The sequence below is a fragment of the Ictalurus furcatus genome, chromosome 2 (assembly GCF_023375685.1).
Source record: "Ictalurus furcatus strain D&B chromosome 2, Billie_1.0, whole genome shotgun sequence".
Taxonomy (NCBI): domain Eukaryota; kingdom Metazoa; phylum Chordata; class Actinopteri; order Siluriformes; family Ictaluridae; genus Ictalurus; species Ictalurus furcatus.
Window position 1 is genome coordinate 20,313,618 of NC_071256.1, and position 16,434 is coordinate 20,330,051.

At 44.2% G+C, this 16,434-nt stretch overlaps 1 protein-coding gene across 1 annotated transcript in view; it reads right to left on the minus strand.

The window, feature by feature from the left end:
- LOC128624760 (voltage-dependent T-type calcium channel subunit alpha-1I-like) overlaps positions 1-1,375 on the minus strand; it is a 44,113-nt gene extending 42,738 nt beyond the window's left edge. Inside the window, exon 1 of the mRNA XM_053652476.1 lies at positions 881-1,375. The gene's annotated coding sequence lies outside the window, so the exon portion shown is untranslated. The remainder of the gene's footprint in view (positions 1-880) is intronic.
- Positions 1,376-16,434: the final 15,059 nt, after the last annotated feature.

Sequence of the window (16,434 nt, forward strand, 5' to 3'; positions counted from 1 at the left end):
GCATATCAGAGCCGAATCTGCCTCAGGATCAGCTCAGTGCTTCTCTATTCTTCAGGTTTCTGCTCATTTCTCATTTCCACACTCGCCGAACATTGGTTCTGCCGCATGTGCTTCTGAGATCTGTCTCGGATCTCAGTTCTGCTCAGTTCTGCTTAGTTCCACCTCCTCTCTCCTGCTGTCTGTGGTGCTGAAATGATTTAAAGCTGTGAGACTGGGCATCCTGACTCAGGCCTGAGGATATTTCCACTTCATGTGGAGGAAAATGCTGAGACAGGTGGTAATTAGGAGCTGCTCCAAACTTATACACATTGATCCCAAACACACACACACACACACACACACACACACACAGTTACACAATAAACTCTACAACCACACACAAACATGTACACACACAAACTAAATCACACCACACTTATTGTGTGATCAGTGTAAAGCCATGGTTCTGTTGGCTGGGTTTGGTTCTGCAGACCTGCAGTGTGCAGCTCCTTGGACAATCCAGAATAATTGGATCATTAAGCGCGAGCTTCCACTCATTAACTTCACCATCAATAACAATAATAGAGATTGATCTTTAGGTCTGATATTACCAGTCTTCAATCAGTCAGTAGATGTAATGACTAATCGATGTTCAGCCACACCTTAACTCTAAAATCTACAGATAATGATCTCTGATCTCAGTGCATGCGTTTGTGTGGAAAGGTTTTGCATATCTTCTTACTAAATAAATAAATAAATAAATAAATAAATAAATTGCAAGCTGCTTTGAATTGCTTTGTGCGTTTTTTGTTTATTTTTTATTTTCAGAACAAGACTGCATGTGACTCTGGCATCAGAAATCATTCGTGTAAAGCGGAAACATGATGAAACTCGCGCTTACCTTGCCTGACATCCAATTTCCGCTGCTGCAGAGCGCTAAAACGGGACGATGCTGCTTTTTTTTTTCTAAATAAAGATCCTTCTCAAAATTCAACGTCCACCCACCGAAGTGCGTTTTCCCAACGGGTTATAAAGTACGTCTTACATAACTCCAAAACTACTCCAAACGCACAATGTACTGCAAACCCGAAGTCGCTAGGATGCTGAGATGTTATTCTTTTTGCCCAATCCAACCACCAAAGTGTGTAAAACGCTGAAGAAAAAAAAAGAAGAAGAACTCTAAATAGATCCTCTTCAGTGCGGAGACTCTTCCAGGCTCTCTGCACTCTTTGTTCTCCAGATTTCAAACTGTCTGGAAAGGAAATGGCTTTTAATAGTCTGCTGCATGTATTGCTACGTAATCAAACTGTATACTCCTCACACAGCTCATGAATTAATTGTCCATTCTCATCTCGAGCACTTTTCTTGCGTTAAACGTTAAACACTCACACGTCTCTCTTTTTTTTTCTCCAAACACACCACTTTGAAATTCTCCAAAAAAATCCATTCCAACTCGCTACAAAGCAAAAAGAAAGAAATCCCTACATCACACAGCGGTTCATCTGCATCGCCTGGGCTTCTGTGGGTTCTTGAAGAAATCCGGGATGTACAGGATCACCAGCAGCTCGCGCGAACAGAGAGAAAGAGACGCGATAAAAACGGAGCTGAGCACTGCATCATCTCCCGGGTGCGCGTGGAGAAACACATCCAACTTCTTAACGCGCTCCGTTCTGTTGCACCCTTCTATCGCTCCATCTATCCATCCATCCATCCACCCATCCAGCTGTCCATCCGTCCGTCCATGTGGTGCTGGCGCGTGCGCGGAGATCCGGCAGGTGAATGCACGCGCGCAGCCACCGCACGGTTGAAGCAGCGCGCGGACCTGAGAGCACGAGGTGAACGATATACCGGCTCTCACGCGATGTCGCGATAATTTCGGTCTCTTTGATGTACGAATATGCAAATGAGCTCTCTAACCAATCACTGAGCGTTATTATTATGATTAGTGAAGAGCTCTGATGGAGCAGATTGCAGTATCTGTAGCATGATGATGATGATGATGATGATTATTATCAATAATAATAATAATAATAATAATAATCAGTAATAACTTTAGGACAGAATGATCCAGGAGAGTTTTTAAGCATGTTAGCGGCTCAATGAACTTTAATGGTTCTGTTTTTCACTCAGCTCAAACATACGAGGCTCCTCCTGCACCTCCTCTCTTCACTCCTCCTCCTCTCCTTTACTTCTCCTCTCCTCCCCACTCCGACTCCTCTTCCTCCTCTTCACTCCTCCTCCCTTCCTTTACTGCTCCTCTTCTCCCCTCTTCTCATCCTCCTCTTCACTCCTCCTCTCCTCCTTTCCTTCTCCTCTTCTCCCCTCTCCTACCTCCTTTTCTTCGCTCCTCCTTCCCTCCCCCCTCCTCACTCCTCCTCTCCTCTCCTCCTCTCTCATCCTCACTCCTCCTCTCCTCTTTTCTACTTCCCTCTCCACTCTTCTCCTCTTCTCCTCTCTCCTCACTCCTCCTCCTCTTCCCTATCCACTTTTCTCCTCCTCTCCTCAGTTTAGCTGCTGCTTCTACGTCAGGTTGCCAGATTGGAATGAGCCCTGCTCCACTGGGGTTTAAGACACACTGAGTATTAATCTGATTTTTAGTTAAAAAAAATACTGACTAAAATCATAGATAGATACCTGGATAGATAGATAGATAAGATAGATAGATAGATAGATAGATAGATAGATAGATAAAACATGTGACATGCCACTAGGTGGACTGAATATGATGGAGGCATATAAAAGTGCTGCTTTTGTTGAAACCCTTGCATCTCAGGGCACTATGCTCTCTCTCTCTCTCTCTCTCTCTCTCTCTCTCTCTCTCTCTCTCTCTCTCACACACACACACACACACACACACACACACACACACACACACACACACACAGGTATGGCATGTTTGAGAAGAAAACCTACATGGACACTAGGAGAACATGAGAAATTCCACACAGGCTGAAACCCAAGCAGAAATTCACATTTTTATCATTAATTTAAATACTTTTTAAGAAAAAAAAAAACCTACTCTTTTGGGGTGGTGTGAAATAAATGGCTGCAGGTTTTAAAGGGGGAATTGGATTAGAAATGACATCCAATCTGGCAACCCGGAGGCTTTTGGAGATTTTCCTGCTATTAGCGCACTCACTGCACCAGTGCATGTGTTAGACGCAGTGAAGCAGGTGTGTGTGTGTAGGTGTGTGTGTGTGTGTGTGTGTGTGTGTGTGTGTGTGTGTGTGTGAGAAGGGGGGCTCGTCACCCAAGCATTCTTTTATACAAGCTGACAGGCGGACACACGCACATGCAATGTTCACAGTGTAAAGTGTGTTGGCACGAGCTCTTAATGAAATAAAAATCACAATCATACAACAAGCTCCATTATTAGATTTTAATAATAATAATTATTATTATTATTATTATTATTATTATTATTATTTGTAAGCAAACACTAAAATTGTCATACAAATGAGTGCAGCTGCATGGTGCACAACCTTAAAGGGGTGGTGTGTAATGTTTAGAGCCCACTCTGCAGTCCACAAAAGGTAGTGCAATGAAAAATCCTCAACGCAACGTGTGAGTCATGTGACAAATTTGAGGGTCAGAAAAGAAATGAAAGAAATGAAAATAGGAGACTAGCATGATGCACTGTAGATCAGTATTGTGAACTGTCATGTTTCTGAGCTATCTTTAAGACTTTGGGGTTATTCCAGGTTGAGAAACATTCATCAACTTTAAATAGTGCACATTTAGCTGCTGGCTTTAACTTCTAATGGGAGGGGAAATGAAAGACAAATACTGAGTTAATAAGCATTAAATACGCAGTGGGATTATAGCGCTCTGAGTCACTCGCTTTTACAAACGCACAGAAGATCAGAAGAGCTCTGGTTCCTCTGAGTCAGATTGAACTCAAACTAAACACAGCTCACGCTCCATGCGGCTTTCTCTGGTCCGGAGAGGAATCTGCTTTTAGGTTTTGAATGATAATCCGGTTCAAATGTGGCATGGTACTTGTGTTAACCTTTCATATTTTCCAGAGAAATCCGTTGTCATGAAATATTGAGCATGGTGGTGAGTTTACAGCTGTTCCCTTTTGTTCCTTTTGTGTTGAGGATAAAATTCAAACATGCAGCTATTAAAGACTGTCAATCATTTTTAATGTCATGTCCATCATCAGAGAGAAAGACACACAGAGGGAAACAAATAAATACACACACACACACACACACACACACTACAGGCCAAAATACCCCTTCTCCCCCCCCCAACATCAGAGGTGATGTTTTGTTTCTTTTTAACATTTAAGTTAAAGTGTAGCTTTTATAATTCACATGACCTCCAGCTCTCATTTACACTTCAGAGATCATGTTTAGAATCTCAAAACGTGTCAAATATATCTGTGAACCTTTTTACATTATTAAAACTTGGCATGAAGAGATGATATACTGCATTATTATAAATTCTTTATTCTAAAATTTTGAAATACTGAATTTTTGATCTCCATGAGCTGTAAGCCATAATCATCAAGATGAAAAACAAAAAAGGCTTGAAATATTTCAGTTCATGTGTAATGAATCTAGAATATGTGAAAGATTCACTTTTTGAATTAAATTACAGGAAAAAATTTATTTTTCCACAATGTCATTTTTTTTTAGATGCACCTGTGAATAAGGAATCAAACAACACAGCATGCTCTGTCATGTAGTGGTAGGTGAGTTGGATACAAATGCAGATTTAAAGTTTAAGGAAACAAATGAAACGTAGAAGAACTATGAAGTCGTGGCAGAGATACAAGGACAAGGAACATAACCATGAGTTAATAACAAAAGCCAAGAAAGCATAACATAACAAAGAAAGACAAACACAAGACAAACAGTGCTGTGCAGAACAGGACTTAAATACCAGTGCTAATTAACCAAAACATGAATCAGGTGAAACCAGTCATGTGACATGATCATGTACACTGGCTGATGGTTATTGCAGTCCATTGCTACAACCCCAAATCCAAAAAAGATGGGATGCTGTGTAAAATGCAATGATTTGCAAATCTCATAAACCCATATGTTATTCACAATAGAACATAGAAAACATATCAACTGTTTAAACTGAGGAAATGTACCATTTTAAGAAACAAATAAGGTCATTTTGAATTTGATGGCCGCAACACGTCTCAACATGTTGGGATAGGGGCAACAAAGGTGTTACTAAAAAGAAATAGCTGGAGGTTAATTGGCAACAGGTCAGAAACATGATTGGGTATAAAAAGAGTTCTGGCATATCCATAGTACTCTTACAAGAAAATAATAAACACTGGGGTGGTATGATGAAGCAGAGTTACTGTCACCACCTCAAAGTGGATTATTTTCCTGCAACAGCACGTCCCAAATGTTTTATTCCTCTAATACCACAGCAACTTCCCAACAATTAGAATTTTTATTTATTAAAAAATGACATACGTCACCATATTAATGATTTGTAATCTGTTTATTATCAGTGGAGCATTCACTGTATGTGTCCCTGTGAATGAGCTGTTACTATAGAAATGATAATGTATTAGAACGAGCGCATTAATTATAAATTTAAAAAACTGTGATTTGCAGCTGCACTAGTGTCAGAGCTGCTGTTATAGAAAATCAATCAACACCTTCTGAATAATCAGGATCCAGAATTCTACAGATGTGTTAGAATGTGATTAAAATATGTGTAAATGGACAGCCTTTAGAATGGAGAGCTAAGTAGCAAAGTGCAGTCTCTATATTAGAAGAACGAGGAGTTTGGAGCGTTAGTGCATGCATAGTTGGATGTGTTACATATGTGTATAATGCATAGAACCATTAAGGATTGGCAGAACATCTATGGCTATGCTAATGTGGTGTACAGAGATTTTTCTATTGCCTGAATCAAGTCTGGTGTAGCCTCTCTAACAGCATCCGGCTTGCTCAAAACTCCATTCCACTGACAAATGAGCTACTTCAGCTCCAAGTGCATACACACACACAAACACACTCAGCCCAGTGGGGCAACGGCGAGTTTGACAGCTTCCCAATCAGAACATAAAGGCTTTGTAAACTTTGTAGTTTGTACAAATTGCCTCTGGAGCGATTTACTTAGCCCCAGAAAGCGTTCTGCCATTGTGGAGGAGTGAAAAGCTCAGTGCTGTTTGCGCTCACTTCTCTAAACACCACTGCCTGCTGTCACACTGGCTTTTTGGGTTTTCTTTTTCTGCCCTCTGTGAGCTCCAGATCCCGCTGGGGACCTGCACTAGAAGTAAATACAAACCAGTTTGTTCTGCTTTAATTCTGTTAGGGCAATCTGCAGCATCGATTGGGCAGTGGAGCAGGCAGAAGAAGCAGGACAGACAGAGAGAGAGAGAGAGAGAGAGAGAGAGATAAAGAGAGAGAGAAAGAGAGAGAGAGAAAGACGAACATTGATAACCTTGACTGATATGATTTACTCTGAGTGTCATGCACGTTAGTTAGCCTCATTGGGGAAGTGTCGGGATTGCAACGCTGATTTGGATGTCACTCAGAACAATATTTTTCCTCCTTTCAATTCTATCCTCATGAGTGTTGAGATGTGATTTGACACTTCATAAATATACAATGTTCTTTAAGTTCTTCTACATTTCATTTTATTTCAAACTGGCACTTCTCACCTCGAAATGATGGAGTGATTCAGGTCAGCTCTACACTTCTAAGTCTCCCTCAGTAAAAGTCTGTGCTTCAGGAGATCTCAAGTTCAAATCCCAATAACACTTCAACCATCCCTAACCATGAATCTAAAAATCATCTACGTGTTTCCGTTCATTGTCCTTGCACTGAAGTGTGAGGACTGAAAAGAAACATTCCATATCACTGTACATCTCTACCCACAGGAGTGAGGAGATCAGAGGCGAAGCTAGAAGGCAAACAAACCCAAAAAATTTGACAGAGCACTCCCCCCCAACGCACGTCAAGTCGTGGATAAATTTCATTCACGTAGACTCTGATAATGGATGAAGCCTCACTTGCTTACGACCGTTTTAGTGCCTGTACATTCAATAGCCTATGAATATAAAATATTTCTATAATGCTTTTTCCAATACAGCAGTAATAAAATTGTCATGTAATGTCATGAATGAAATGAGATGGCACTATAAAGTGAAGCAACAACAGCTAGTTTTGCAAAACATTCCTTTTTTTTAAATGATGCCTTGAGTGGTGATGATGGAGCCTTACCACAGAACAGATCTTCTTCCCTCTGAGCAATGACTACTGTCACAAACCTCGAAACGGCACGGAAGCAGGAGCGGGCGGCGGGGGTAGAGCGTAGAATCGGGAAGTTCAAGAAATGTAGTCGTAGGGTAAACAAGGGTCAAGCGATCGGGCGAACAATACAAACGGGGATAGGCAGAAAGCGTAGTCGAGACAGAAAACAAGGGTCGAGGATCACGAGAAACAAACAAACTAGAACGGCTTGGTAACGCAGAGAAACGAGCTACTGAGCGTATACTTCGCGTATAAACTGGGTGAATGACTTCCCTAAATACTAGCGGTGAGTGTGTGTGATTGGTGCCAGGTGTGACTGATCAGAACTCCGGGGATGGTGAGCGCATGCGTGCATGAGAAGCGAGTGTTGCATCTTGGGAATTTGAGTTCTGATCGGACCGGGCTGTGACAGAACCTCCCCCAAAGGGCTCACTCCGGGAGCAGAGTTCTTTCTTGGCCTCCCCAAGGTCGTGGACCAGGGAGATGAGGATGAGTTGCGTGAAAGTCCTTAGTAAGCTGTGGATCCAGTATATCCTGCTTGGGAACCCAGCACTGTTCCTCAGGTCCATAACCCTCCCACTCGACCAAATACTACAGCTTGCCCCTCCTGTGTCTAGATTTGAGGATGTTCTTGACACGGTAAGCCGGTTGTCCATCAATTTCCAGAGGGGTCGGAGGAGTTTCAGCTGGTACTTCGGTGGCCAGTGGACCGTTGACAACAGGTTTGAGACGTGATACGTGGAATGAGGGGGAGATGCGGCTGTGTCGTGGCAGTTCCAGACGGTAGGTGACTTCATTGACTCGCTTGAGGATCTTGAATGGTCCAGTGTATCTTGGCGTTAGTTTTTTACAGCTATGAGCTTGTCTCAAGTCCTTTGTGGACAACCACACCCGATCGCCTGGTTGGTAATTAGGGTGTTCTTTGTGGCGGCGATCTGCTTTGTGCTTGTACATGTCTGTGGTCTCTTTCAGGCGTTGGTGGGTGTCAGCCCAGACATGCTCGCTATGTTCGAACCAGTGGTCAACGGCTGGAGCTGCGGTGGGAGTTGCGTTCCACGGGAACAGTGGAGGTTGGTAACCTAGCACGCACTGGAAAGGGGTGAGATTGGTAGCCGAATGACGTAGTGAGTTCTGGGCATACTCGGCCCATGGCAAAAACTTGCTCCAATCCTCTGGGTTATTGGCACAGAAAGTACGGAGGAATCGCCCCAATTCCTGATTGATTCGTTCAACTTGTCCATTGGCTTGTGGGTGATATCCGGAGGTGAGATTCACTGTCACTTCCATCTTGGTCATGAAGCTGGACCACACTCTGGAAGTAAACTGCGGGCCCCTGTCACTGACAATCTCTTCCGGAATGCCGAAATATCTGAACACATGCTGGAATAGAAGTTCGGCTGTCCCGAATGCAGTGGGGAGAGCGGGTAATGGAAAGAAACGTACGGACTTGGAGAACCGGTCCACTGTGACTAGAATTGTGGTATTTCCTTGGGATCTAGGCAGGTCTGTTATGAAGTCTACGGATATGTGTGACCATGGGCGTTCAGGTATAGGTAAGGGCTTGAGCCTGCCAGCTGGGAGGGTCCGAGGTACCTTATTCTGTGCGCAAGATGAACAGGATGTCACCACCTTGTGTATATCTCCCTCCATATTGGGCCACCAGTACTTCTCTTCTAGGAGATGGTGTGTGCGTTGTGTCCCTGGATGCCCTGTGCCGAGTACCGTGTGTGCCCAGATGATGAGTTCTTGGCGGTACTCCTCGGGTACAAATAGTTTGTTCAGAGGACACTTTACAGGTACTTGTGACTGGGGAATCTGCTCTAGCTCATGGTCCAGATCCCACTCTAGTGCATTGATAATACATGAAGGATGAATGATGTAGTCTTCATGCTCGTTGACACGTTCTGTGTGGTCGAGACGAGACAGAGCATCAGCCTTTGTGTTCTTGGACCTGGGTCTGTAGGATAAAGTGAAATGGAACCTGGTGAAGAATAGGGCCCATCGGGCCTGGCGGGGTGTGAGTCGCTTTGCAGTGCGAAGGTACTCCAGGTTCTTGTGGTCTGTGAAGATGCCAAATGGATGTGTAGCCCCCTCTAACCAGTGTCTCCACTCCTCCAGCGCTAACTTAATTGCCAGGAGTTCACGATTTCCCACATCGTAGTTTCTCTCAGCGGGGGAAAGCTTTCACGAGAAGAATGCTACCGGATGGAGCTTTGGCTTCTCTCCAAATCGTTGGGATAGAATGGCTCCTACCCCGGTCTCTGACGCATCCACCTCCACTATAAACGGTCTGGATGGATCCGGATGTTTGATGATGGGTGCAGTAGTGAAGGCTTTCTTGAGTTTGTCGAAGGCGGATTGGGCAGTTGAATTCCATGACAGACGTTTGGGTTTCCCCTTTAGCAGGGACGTGAGGGGGTTGGCGATGGCACTGAAATTTCTGATAAACCTTCTGTAGAAGTTCGCAAACCCCAGGAACCTCTGTAGTTCCTTGATCGTCGAGGGTGTGGGCCAGCCTACTACTGCCTGGACCTTTTCCTGGTCCATGGAGATCCCCTCGGGGCTGATGACGTATCCCAGAAACGCAATGGTGGTTCTATGGAATTCGCATTTCTCAGCTTTAACATATAACTGGTGACGGAGCAGTCGTTGTAGAACTTGGCGGACCTGGTGAACATGTTCCTCCCGGGAGTCAGAATATATCAGAATGTCGTCGATGTAGGCGATCACATGGCGTCCCAGCATGTCACGTAACACGTCGTTAATCAGACATTGGAAGACCAAGGGAGCGTTAGAGAGCCCATACGGCATGACCTGATACTCATAGTGGCCTGAAGTTGTGCTGAACCCAGTCTTCCATTCATCTCCTTCTCGAATCCGGACCAAGTTGTATGCACTGCGTAAGTCCAGTTTCGTGAAGATGGTGGCAGTGCGTAATTGTTCCAGAGCGGCTGGTACTAGAGGTAGTGGGTAACGGTACTTGACGCAACACTTGTTTAGTCCTCGGTAGTCGATGTATGGTCGTAAACCTCCTCCCTTCTTCTCCACGAAGAAAAACCCCGCGGATGCTGGAGAAGTAGATGGTCGTATATACCCTTGGTGCAACGCCTCCTGAATGTACAGTGAGGGAAAAAAGTATTTGATCCCCTGCTGATTTTGTACGTTTGCCCACTGACAAAGAAATGATCAGTCTATAATTTTAATGGTAGCTTTATTTGAACAGTGAGAGACAGAATAACAACAAGAAAATCCAGAAAAACGGATATCAAAAATGTTATAAATTGATTTGCATTTTAATGAGGGAAATAAGTATTTGACCCCCTCTCAATCAGAAAGATTTCTGGCTCCCAGGTGTCTTTTATACAGGTAACGAGCTGAGATTAGGAGCACACTCTTAAAGGGAGTGCTCCTAATCTCAGCTTGTTACCTGTATAAAAGACACCTGTCCACAGAAGCAATCAATCAATCAGATTCCAAACTCTCCACCATGGCCAAGACCAAAGAGCTCTCCAAGGATGTCAGGGACAAGATTGTAGACCTACACAAGTCTGGAATGGGCTACAAGACCATTGCCAAGCAGCTTGGTGAGAAGGTGACAACAGTTGGTGCGATTATTCGCAAATGGAAGAAACACAAAAGAACTGTCAATCTCCCTCGGCCTGGGGCTCCATGCAAGATCTCACCTCATGGAGTTGCAATTATCATGAGAACAGTGAGGAATCAGCCCAGAACTACACAGGAGGATCTTGTCAATGATCTCAAGGCAGCTGGGACCATAGTCACCAAGAAAACAATTGGTAACACACTACGCCGTGAAGGACTGAAATCCTGCAGCGCCCGCAAGGTCCCCCTGCTCAAGAAAGCACATATACATGCCCGTCTGAAGTTTGCCAATGAACATCTGAATGATTCAGAGGACAACTGGGTGGTCAGATGAGACCAAAATGGAGCTCTTTGGCATCAACTCAACTCGCCGTGTTTGGAGGAGGAGGAATGCTGCCTATGACCCCAAGAACACCATCCCCACCGTCAAACATGGAGGTGGAAACATTATGCTTTGGGGGTGTTTTTCTGCTAAGGGGACAGGACAACTTCACCGCATCAAAGGGACGATGGACGGGGCCATGTACCGTCAAATCTAGGGTGAGAACCTCCTTCCCTCAGCCAGGGCATTGAAAATGGGTCGTGGATGGGTATTCCAGCATGACAATGACCCAAAACACATGGCCAAGGCAACAAAGGAGTGGCTCAAGAAGAAGCACATTAAGGTCCTGGAGTGGCCTAGCCAGTCTCCAGACCTTAATCCCATAGAAAATCTGTGGAGGGAGCTGAAGGTTCGAGTTGCCAAACGTCAGCCTCGAAACCTTAATGACTTGGAGAAGATCTGCAAAGAGGAGTGGGACAAAATCCCTCCTGAGATGTGTGCAAACCTGGTGGCCAACTGCAAGAAACGTCTGACCTCTGTGATTGCCAACAAGGGTTTTGCCACCGAGTACTAAGTCATGTTTTGCAGAGGGGTCAAATACTTATTTCCCTCATTAAAATGCAAATCAATTTATAACATTTTTGACATGCGTTTTTCTGGATTTTTTTGTTGTTATTTTGTCTTTCACTGTTCAAATAAATCTACCATTAAAATTATAGACTGATCATTTCTTTGTCAGTGGGCAAACGTACAAAATCAGCAGGGGATCAAATACTTTTTTCCCTCACTGTACTCCTCCATGGCCTTTTGCTCAGTGACCGTTAACGAATAGACTCTCCCTCGCGGTGGTGTAGTGCCTGGGAGCAAATCGATTGCGCAGTCGTACTCACGATGAGGAGGTAGTCCGCTAGCCTTCTTCTTACTGAATACTTCAATGAGGTCGTGGTAAACACTGGGGATCAGAACGTTGTCTGCCTTGTCCGGGCTCTCAATGGATGTGGATGCTAAGGAGATCACAGGGACTTGAAGACAGTGATTGATGCAGTGAGCTGACCAGCTAGTGATCTCCCTTTGATTCCAGGAAATTTGTGGATTGTGATGTTCGAGCCAAGGAAGACCGAGAACCACTGGATGCCGGGCTGTCACAATGACATGGAACGTAATCTTCTCCTGATGAAGAGCACTGGTGCAGAGATTAATAGGTTCGGTACAGTGGGTGATTAAGCCATCTCCAATGGGGGCCCCATCAATGGCTTGGACACGGCGGGGGGTGCTGAGAGGACGAACGGGGATGTTATATTGGAGTATGGTCTCTTGGTCAATGAAGTTCCCCGCCGCTCCAGAGTCGATCAGCGCCTCTAAAGTACAGGAAACACTTGAGTAACCCAATATAATGGGTAATACGAATGCAGACTGGACTGAGTACTGGGCAATGGGTTCTAAACTTACCCCTGGCTGAGGTTGTCTGGCAGTTTTGGTTTCCCCTCGGGTAGAGCGCTGTTTGAGAGGGCATTGTTGCACGAAGTGGCCCCTCTCGCCGCAGTAGAAACAACAATGTTCACGGCGCCGTTGTTCTCTCTCCTGCATGCTCACCCGGGTCTGCCCCAGCTGCATGGGTTCGCTAGGGCTCTCAGATGCCGGTGCTTCCACCTCGCTGTGTACGGAGCGGCGGCTCCGTAGTAGACGATCCAGGCGGATAGCTACGTTGATGACTGAGTCGAGGGTCAGCTGATCATCGCGGCACGCCAGCTCCGTTACGATGTCAGCATTTAATCCCCGGCGAAACACAGCTTTTAGAGCGGGTTGATTCCATCCGCTCCTAGCGGCCACAGTACGAAATTCAAGAGCATAATCCGCCACACAACGTGATCCCTGCACCAAGGACAATAAGTCCTCCCCAGTCTCCCGGTTGTCTGGAGAGTGATCGAATACAGTGCGGAAGCGTGATGTCAGCTGCTCATACGTGCTGATACTGTTCCCCTCCTGTTCCCATTCCGCGGTAGCCCAGAGGAGAGCTCTCCCGGTTAAAAGTTCCATGAAGTGGATTATCTTCTGATTCTCCGACATGTCTGGGTACGTGGAAAAAAACAGGGAGCACTGGAGTAAAAAACCTCGACAGCATGCCGGTTCTCCATCATACTTCTCCGGCGCTGGAGTGGAAGGTAAGCGTGGGGTCGGCGCCGTAGAAAGCTGCGCGGCTTGGTTTAGCCGAGCTACCTGCTCAGTCAGGTGGGCGAGACGGTGATCATGTTCACTAATCATCCGGCCATGTCCCTCGATGGCTTGCGGCCAACGATCTCCTGCTGCTTCCATTGGAAGGCAAAGTATTTTGTCACAAACCTTGAAACGGCACGGAAGCAGGAGCGGGCGGCGGGGGTAGAGCGTAGAATCGGGAAGTTCAAGAAACGTAGTCGTAGGGTAAACAAGGGTCAAGCGATCGGGCGAACAATACAAACGGGGATAGGCAGAAAGCGTAGTCGAGACAGAAAACAAGGGTCGAGGATCACGAGAAACAAACAAACTAGAACGGCTTGGTAACGCAGAGAAACGAGCTACTGAGTGTATACTTCACGTATAAACTGGGTGAATGACTTCCCTAAATACTAGCGGTGAGTGTGTGTCATTGGTGCCAGGTGTGACTGATCAGAACTCCGGGGATGGTGAGCGCATGCGTGCATGAGAAGCGAGTGTTGCATCTTGGGAATTTGAGTTCTGATTGGACCGGGCTGTGACAACTACATGACTAACCCTAAATAAAACAGCACACTTTCAGATTACGCTCAAAAACTATTATGAGTCCTGACCAATGATCCTGCAATCTCCCAGAATTCCCCACAAACCAACATGAACTCAGATCAAAACAAACATGGCATTCAGCTTGACCGTTCTTTTTTTGTGTTATGATGTGTTTTTCCACGAGAGAGTCAACACACATGATTTACAGTTTAGTATTTACAGTTATAAATCGAGGCCATGACTGGACTCACTGCAGAAAAGTGAAAATGTCTTAAAGATAGTCAAATATATCTAGAATTTCCTAATATAAGATGACAGCAAACCAAATATAAGATTATTAAACCTATTTCTAGACATGTTTACTCATTTCACGCTTTAAATGTTCTCATTCTATTGGATTCCTTCTAGTAATAAATGCTTAAAATTGCCAACACAATCTGCCAATAGGACTAGACTTTTCAAGCTTGAAATGAGTAGGAAAAGAAAGGTTACAAATAGGTTTTTATTAATCTTATATCTGGTTAAGGATGTACTAGATAAATTTGACTAGAGTGGTTATGATTGGATTTTATGCCTCTCAGAAGACAATCATTCAAGCCCAGCCCAAAATGGAAGCAATTGTCAGGAGAATTTCTCTCAAAATAGTCCAGATTATCATCTACTGTGTGCTGTGTGTTTATGGTTTCGGTAAAAAAGATGTAGAACTACAGAGATAATAAAGTAGAGGAAGCCATCAAACACCACTGGGAGAGACTGTGTTTAAGAGTAAATTTACCAGCTGGCATTTTTTTTTACACTGAATGGATCCTTAACAACAGGATAACATGGCTGGGAATCTTGTGCAGGTTTTTTGACTGACACGGCATGTTGTTTTGTAGAAAAGCTCTCGCGGACAATTGAGAGGAAAAAAATACACAAGAGCAGAAAAAGCAACAGCATCTGACAGCAGCCAGGCGGCACTAGAATACACACGCAGTCATTTCCATAAGTACGAGTACTGCAGTATTTTTCTTCAAAACACCTCACCATCAAAACAGCACATTTTTAGATTCTGTACTTGAATGCGCTCTGGTATTCTCCCTGGATTGAACGTGTGAGCAGTGTTACTAATGAACAGAAGATTTCTTCTTCCCCTGAAGAATCAGATACAAACTCCACATTGCCTGGCTCTAACACACCTCAGTTATCATAATTATCATTTCCATCATAATCTGAATTAAAGTGCACTTTGTCATCATTAGCGCCCCATTCTGAATCAAATACAACCGTATAAATAACCCAATAAACCACAACCTCACTGTACAGCTCAGCTCAACTACAGTCAACCAACCAGGACAGCCAGGAACCTTGGGCGTGAATTTTGATGACAGCTTGACGTTCACAGACCGCATTTCAACAATGGCACGGTCCTGTAGGTTCATGCTGTACAACATCAAGAAAATCAGGCCCTATCAGACCGAACAGGCTACACAGCTACTAGTCCAGGCTCTTGTCATCTCAGAACTGGACTACTGCAACGCACTACTCTCAGGCCTCCCAGCCAGCTCCATCAAACCCCATCAGATAAATGGCAAATGGTGCACTTATATAGCGCTTTTATCCAAAGCGCATTACACTGTGTCTCATTCACCCATTCACACACACTCACACCAGTGGTGATAGCAGAGCTGCCATGCAATGTGCTAATTTGCCATCGGGAGCAACTTGGGGTTCAGTGTCTTGCCCAAGGACACTTCAGCATGTGGAGTCATGAGGGCAAGTCAGAAATGGAAAAAAAAATAAATGAGTCATAAATGTTGCATGATATTGATGTAAATCAGAGATTTTCTTAAAGATATATTTTTAAATGACAGGATTGGGATGAATGTAGAAATCACTTTAAACATTAGGACAAGAATGTGCATGCTGGTTTTGGGTTCTAAAGAGTACTAAGACCTCACAGAAGGTTTCTAACCTAAATACAAGCCCAGCAGAAACGAGTACTAAAAGCAAAACAAAGGGGAAAAAAGTGACCTAAAAACACCATTCTTTGTAAATATGAGTCACAGAGACACACAAAGCTGCCTTTAGGATGATATCTGAGCACTTATGCTTTATTTTCACAAATAAGCTTTACATTTCTATTCACTGAGCATTTTACAAAGCAATTTTACTTTTGTGTTGAATTAAATCCAAACAGATGACCTGGGTTAATAGGACATCCATTGCAATAAATAAATAAATACATAAATACAAAAAAAATTATTCAATAAAGAAATAAAACCATGATGGTGAAATTCCCGAATGATGATTTATCATACAGACGTGCCTCATTTCTTTTATTAGGAGAAACATTTCTGAGCCAAATGACTAAACAGCTGTCATTAGTCCACCCAGAGGGAGACACTTTAAGATCTCCAGAAAGGAGGAACAGACGTCCATTAAAGAGCAGGAACATTTTAATGCATTATCAAATCACATTTAATCTGCTCTCACTGCTGTACAGGACAGAGTTCAGCGTAAACGCCGAGTACCAGGAATAAAAAGGCCATTACTGTGGAGTGCAACAATAAATCAAAC